Raw genomic sequence first — 7,644 nt, 5'->3', positions numbered from 1 at the left:
ATCACACGGTGGTCACCCAATTCTGCATAATAACTTCAATTCATGTAATTTCTTGATAGTTTGGAACCTGTACTCCTTTAAAATGTGATCTGTACTTAAAAACATTAATGTAAAACATTAAATGATAAGGAAAACCAAAGGTTTATCCTTATTAATGGAAAATTAAAATGAAAAATGCATTAAGTAATAAATGTTAAAATTATGAATATGAAAGGTTTAATTGAAGCATTTATGTGCATTTATTAATTTAAGTTAAATGAATCTTATTTTAGGAATTTGAAATTTAATTATTAATCAATTAATTAGTTAATGAATGGATTAAGTTTGCATTTAATTGATTCATTGGTCTAGATTTATGAAATTAAAATGTAACCATACAATCAAAAACAAAGTATAATGCAAAAGAGAAATTTTTATTTATTAACATATATTTACAAACAAACAAAACACAAGCTATGCTAAAAATTCGTCCCCTTCAATCGGGATTTTCTTAGCCCTATATCGTTCTATTTTCAACTGCACGAAGGCTTGACGTTCTGGTGCAGAAAGAAAATTTGGTCCTGATCGAAAAACTCGCTTCACTAGACCTTCAAATTCTAAAAATTCATAGTCTAGCATCGGGAAAGATTCAGCATCACTCCAAGGAACAGAAATACTGCCCTTGGTCCCTAGTATTATTCCACATATAATATTCCCGAACCCAACCTTCTTAGCCTTTGATCTGGATGCGGCAACAAGACCCTCCATCAGAATTTTTGAAGAACCAACCACGTTGCCTTGAAATATATCGCCAAGGACATAAAGATCAGATTCTTGGACGACACTACTGAACGTGCGACCGAACAGGCTGTGACTCAGAAACTTATGCAAATATAGTATAGAGTTGGAATAGAAAGACTTATTATAGGCAAGTTTTGGGTGGAAAGGCCAGATACCGGTGAGCATTCGCCAAATATCAGTGGACGTCATATCTCTTCCATGATGACGTTTGGTAGTATCCTTCAAGGGAAAACCAAACCAAGCATGCAATTCAGGATATCCAAAAGTGAAAGTTTTGCCATCCCGACGAAAACTGAGACGCACCCGACGTTTGTTAACAAAACGCACTGTACAGAAGAACTCTAATATCCAGTCTCCAATTATAGGAAACTTCATATCAACAAATCTGGTCCATCCTAATCGCTCCATGTAGCGACTCATATCATCTTTAATTCCCAACTGATCGTTAAGAAAGTCATCCATGTATAGCATTCCGACAAAGAATGTGTATCGGAGCTTCAAGAAGCGCCTTCCCTCTTCATGATTGAAGATGGGAAAGTTACATCCATAACGCTCTGATATATCAACACGTTTATTGCGTGAAGCAATAACTTTCTTAGATGAAGTGCTTGAGGAAGCCATGATGTTTGGAAAAAAAGTTCTGAACTTAGTGTCTAGAAATGGTAAGAAAATCAGAGATAGTTCTGATAGAGATGAAAAGAAAGTGACAGAAAACTGAACCTCTAGAACCTATTTATAAAATCCTAGGATAAAAAGAGGTGTTGTTTTTTAAATGAAAAGGCATGAAACAAACCTCTTAAAAATGAAAAAACTCAATTTTTCGTTTCTGAAGAGTTGCATCTGCTGGAAAAAGGGTTAATTTGGGCATAATTTCCCCGTGTCGCGACCGAGGATTCTGACCCGCGGTCGCGACACGCTAATTTTCCTACGGAAATCAGTTGTCAAAACTCCAAATTTCTGATCCTCTACCGAGAATCCTCATCCTCGGTAAGTTCAGAAATTTTCCTTTCAATTTTTAATCAGAATTCTCAACTGAGAATCTGAAATCCTCTACAAGTCCAGAAATTTTCCTGGCTGCTAGTTATACCCAAATTCTCAACTGAGAATTTTAAATTCTCTATAAGTTCAGAAATTTCTTACCTCTTTAAGAATTCTATATATGTGAATTCTCAACTGAGAATTTCAAATTCTCAACTGAGAATCACTGAATTTCTTCTAATTCTCATGAAATTCCAAAAAATTAATTAAAATCATGACTCGAATATATTTTTCTATATCTGAAATTCTAATAAAATGATATAATCTAAAACAAAATAAAATAAAAATAAATAAAAATAAATAAAAACTAACTATTAGAAAAATAAAATGATTTATATGTCAGAAAATCTTGTTACGAAATTAGTTCCTATTTCGGAGATATTTTCGTAATAGATTTTACATCGATTACCATTAACTTTAAAACGATTGCCATTAGTTTCCTCAAGTTCTAAAGAACCATAGTCGAATGTTTTGACGACTAAATACGGTCCGGCCCATCTGGACTTAAGTTTTCCTGGAAATATACGAAGCCGTGAATTAAATAACAGCACCTTATCTCCAACATTAAAGTGTTTAACTTTGATCTTGGCATCGTGCCATTTTTTCACTTTTTCTTTATAAATCTTCGCATTCTCATACGATAGATGACGTAACTCATCTAACTCATTCAAATTGAGCAAACGTTTCTTTCCTGCTTGTTGTAAATCAAAATTAAGTTTTCTAATAGCCCAATAGGCTTTATGTTCTAATTCAACTGGTAAATGACATGCTTTTCCATATACTAAACGATATGGAGTCATTCCTATTGGTGACTTAAATGCAGTACGGTATGCCCATAGCGCATTATTGAGTTTTTGTGACCAATCTTTTCTTGATGACGAAACAGTTTTCTCTAGAATCCATTTGAGTTCTCTATTTGAGATCTCCGCCTGACCATTTGACTGAGGATGGTATGGTGTTGACACGCGGTGGCGTACTCCATATTTTTTCATAAGCATATCAAAATTTCGATTTATGAAATGGGTACCGCCATCACTAACAACGTATCTAGGACAACCGAATCTACAAAATATATCGTCAAGAAAAGTAATAACTACTTTAGAATCATTCGTAGGGGTTGCAATTGCTTCAACCCACTTCGAAACATAATCAACGGCTACTAATATGTAAGTTTTACCATTGGAAGGCGGAAAAGGTCCCATGAAATCAATTCCCCACATGTCGAAGATTTCAACTTCCAACACGTTTATGAGGGGCATCTCATCTTTCCTTCCTAAATTTCCCGTTCTTTGGCATTTATCACAACGAGTAATAAATGAACCAACGTCCTTAAACATTGTAGGCCAAAAGAAACCACATTCTAATATTTTAGCTACCGTTTTATTAACTCCATTATGTCCTCCATACGAGCTGGAATGACATTCTGTTATTATAGATTCATATTCATTTTCTCCAATACATCTCCTAATTATCCCGTCACCACATGATTTGAATAGAAAGGGATCTTCCCAAAAATATTGTTTAATATCGAAGAAAAATTTCTTCCTCTGTTGGGGAGATAATCCTTCCGGAACGATACCGGTTGCAAGATAATTAGCAAAATCTGCATACCATGGTGACATGATACTTTCTACATGATAGAGATGTTCATCGGGGAAATCATCTTGTATACCGACAGTTTCACCTATAGGACCGTTTTCATCTTCTAGTCTCGATAGATGATCGGCGACAAGGTTTTCTACCCCCTTTTTGTCTTTAATTTCTATATCAAATTCTTGTAACAACAAAACCCATCTAATCAGATGCGGTTTTGCATCTTTCTTAGCAAACAGATAACGTAAAGCTGCGTGATCTGTATAAATAATAACTTTAGATCCTAACAAGTATGACCTAAACTTATCACATGCAAACACTACGGCTAACATCTCTTTTTCTGTTGTTGTGTAATTTAATTGTGCACCGGACAATGTATGACTTGCATAATAAATAATATGTAATTTTTTATCCTTTCTTTGACCTAAAACACATCCTACTGCTAGGTCACTTGCATCACACATGATTTCAAAAGGCAAATCCCAATCGGGTTTAGCAATTATGGGCGCACTGACTAAGGCTGTTTTCAATGTTTCAAAAGCTTTAATACAATCTTCATTAAAGTCGAAGGTTGAATCCTTCATAAGTAAATTAGTAAGTGGTTTGGAAATCACAGAAAAGTTTTTTATAAATCTTCTGTAAAAACCTGCATGTCCTAGAAAAGATCTTACTCCCTTGACAGTTGTTGGTGGGGGTAATTTTTCTATTACTGAAGTCTTTGCTCTATCCACTTCTAATCCTTTTTCAGATATTTTATAACCTAAAACAATTCCTTCGTCGACCATGAAATGACATTTTTCCCAATTTAATACCAAATTCGTTTCTTCGCATCTAGAAAGAACTCTATCTAAGTTTTTTAAACATGCATCAAAAGAATCTCCATAAACTGAAAAATCATCCATAAATACTTCCATGATATCTTCGATGAAATCATTAAAAATTACAGTCATGCAACGTTGAAAAGTTGCTGGTGCATTACATAAACCAAAAGGCATTCTTCTATATGTAAATGTTCCATAAGGACATGTGAAGGTTGTTTTATCTTGGTCATCCGGGTAAATATATATTTGAAAGAATCCGGAATAACCATCAAGAAAACAATAAAATGCATGACCGGCTATCCTTTCGATCATTTGATCGATGAAAGGTAAAGGAAAATGATCTTTCCTAGTTGCCTTATTTAGGTTCCTATAATCTATACAAACCCTCCAACCGGTGGTGGTTCGCGTAGGTATTAATTCACCTTCATCATTCCTTACTACAGTTATACCTCCCTTTTTGGGTACACAATGGATTGGACTAACCCATTCACTATCCGAAATAAGATAAATGATTCCATCGTCTAAAAGTTTAGTAATCTCATTTTTTACTACTTCTTTCATGTTCGGATTTAAACGTCTTTGTCTATCCGCTTTAGGTGGCTTATCTTCTTCTAAGTGAATCCTATGCATTACAATACTAGGATTAATCCCTTTTAAATCTGAAATCTGCCATCCCATACTTCCTATTCTATTTCTAACAACTTCTTTCAATTTTTCTTCTTGATTTTCTGTTAATTTGTTAGAGATGATTATAGGTAGAGTGTCACTTCCGCCTAGGAAAGTGTATCTCAGATGGTTTGGTAGTTCTTTAAGTTCTAATTTAGGTGGAACTATTACTGAAGGCGGAACTGGTCCATCTTCTCGAATCAAAGGCTCTGGGTCCTTATCTTCTAATTCTTCGCCCATTACAGGTTCTATTATTTCTTCTCTTTAAACAATGTCATTAACACATTCTTCAATTAAATCAAGCTTCATACAAGCGAAATCCTCCATAGGATATTTCATTGCTTGATTCATATTGAACTCGATCTTATCGTCACCTATTCGTAAAACTACTTTTCCTTCCGACACATCAACTAGAGCACGTCCCGTGTTCATGAATGGTCTACCAAAGATTAGCGGACAATTAACATCATAAGCAAAATCTAAGATAACAAAATCAGTAGGAAAAATAAATTTGTCAACTTTTACCAAAACGTCTTCAATTATACCATACGGTCTTTTAGTGGATTGATCCGCTAATTGCAAAACCATATTGGTACGCTTGATGTCTTCTTCTAATCCTAATTTCTCAAAAATAGACAATGGCATCAAGTTTATACTAGCTCCTAAATCGCAAAGACAACTTGGGAATTCCATATTTCCCAAAGTACACGGAATGGTAAAGCATCCGGGATCTTTGAGTTTAGTAGGTAATTTGATTGATACTATCGAACTACAATCTTCAGAAAGTGAAATGGATGAAATTCCTTCCCAACTAATCTTTTTTGAAATTAAATCTTTCAAGAATTTTCCATAATTAGGAATTTGCGTAATTGCATCCATGAATGTTAAATTTATATGCAAATTTTTAAGTTTGTCTAAAAATGATAAAAGTTGTTTATCATGGTCCTTATTTCGGACCCTGTGTGGAAAAGGTGGCTTTGGTACAAAAGGTTTTGGATTAGAGTCAATTGGCGTATCTTTTTGTTTTAACGTATCTTCTTTGGATTTTGGTAAATCATTTCCAGGTAAAGTTGAATTTCCGGGCATTTCCGGACCTAAGTAGTTTTTCCCCGAACGAAGAGTGATAGCCTTAACATGCTCTTTCGGATTTTCTTCCGTTTGGCTGGGAAGACTTCCCTCTTTGCGGGATGGAATTGATTTAGCAAGTTGTCCAATTTGAACTTCCAAATTATGGATGCTAGATGATTGGTTTTTGATAAGCTGATCGAATTTATTTTCGATCCGTTTAAAACCATCGTCTTGATTACTTACCTTTCCATTCATAGCATCTATAAATTTGTCGATTTTTGAAGATAAAGTGCTAATCGTATCTCTTGTTTGATTTTGATAATTATTTATACGATATTGATTAGCATTTGCATTATTATTATTATTACCATCTTTCCAGTTAAAGTTAGGATGATTTCTCCATCCAGGATTATAAGTATTAGAATAAGGATTAGTAGTTTGGTTTTGTCCTTGGACAAAATTTACCTGTTCTATCTCATTCATACCTTCGTAGTCAATGTCTCTCTGGATCGGATCATTAGGATCGCATGGTGCCATAAATTTATCAATTTTGTGCGATAAGGCAGAAAATTGGGCTTGTAACATTGCTACAGGATCAAGATTCATTATACCTTTAACCGATGATGTACATGAGGATGATGGTTTTGCCGTTGGTATATGTCCACGCTCTACGGGCCATATACTGCTGTTGATTGCCATTTCCTCCAAAAGTTCTCTTGCTTGGGCGGACGTCTTCTTCATAAATAACCCTCCAGACATAGCATCTAATGAACCTCTAGTCGTAGGATTTAATCCATTATAGAATGTCTGCATTAAAAGTGCATCTGGCAATTGGTGGTGTGGGCATAAACGTTGAAGTTCTTTAAAACGTTCCCAAGCTTCATAAAGAGTTTCATTATCATTTTGTGTAAAAGATGTCAACTCTTTGATGACTCTTGCGGTTTTTGCTAAGGGAAAATATTTTTGTAAAAATGCTTGGACTAATTGGTCCCAAGTTTCAAATGTTGCAGCAGGCATAGAAGTTAACCAAATTTTTGCCTTATCCTTCAAAGTGAAAGGAAAGAGGCGAAGTTTGATTGCTTCGGCTGTTACATCAGTAATTTTAAAAGTGTCACAAATTTCTAAGAAATTTGTCAAATGTGCATTAGGGTTTTCGTTAGGCAATCCGTAAAACGTTACGTTGTTTTGCAACATATTAAGCAAAGCAGGCTTAATTTCAAATTGATTTGCGTTTATACGGGGTCTAACTACACTATTAGTTACACCGGCCATTCCTGGCCTAGCATAATCCATAAGTGTCGGTGGATCGGCCATGATTTCTGGCTGGACTACTTTGGTTTTTAAGGGTGTTTTGTCTTTGTTTTTGTTGTTTTTCTTGTTTTTCTTAAGTGTTCTTTCAATTTCTGGATCAAAAGGATCTGGTGGCGTGCTCGAATTTCGCGAACTGCGCATGAACTTGAAATTGTTACACGAGCCAAACTACCTTCAAAACAAAATTGAAAACAAAATGTGTTATATAAACTGAAAAATAAATAAAATATAAAAATTGTATAAAAATAATGTATAAACCTATATTCGAAAATAAAATACAAAAAAAATAAAAATTTGTCAAAAATTTTGGCGTATCCCCGGCAACGGCGCCAAAAACTTGTTGAGCGATTTCCGCAAGTGCACAGTT

General features: G+C 34.7%; 1 non-coding gene across 1 annotated transcript; it reads left to right on the top strand.

Moving 5' to 3' along the window:
* Positions 1-6,795: 6,795 nt before the first annotated feature.
* Positions 6,796-6,902, top strand: LOC136228101 (small nucleolar RNA R71). Its single transcript, XR_010688435.1, has one exon. It is a non-coding gene; the product is annotated as a small nucleolar RNA R71 (small nucleolar RNA).
* The last annotated feature ends 742 nt before the right edge of the window (positions 6,903-7,644 follow it).

This window comes from Euphorbia lathyris, chromosome 4, assembly GCF_963576675.1.
Source record: "Euphorbia lathyris chromosome 4, ddEupLath1.1, whole genome shotgun sequence".
NCBI lineage: Eukaryota > Viridiplantae > Streptophyta > Magnoliopsida > Malpighiales > Euphorbiaceae > Euphorbia > Euphorbia lathyris.
The sequence above is the reverse complement of the archived record's forward strand: the minus strand, read 5'-3'. Positions and strand labels throughout refer to the sequence as shown.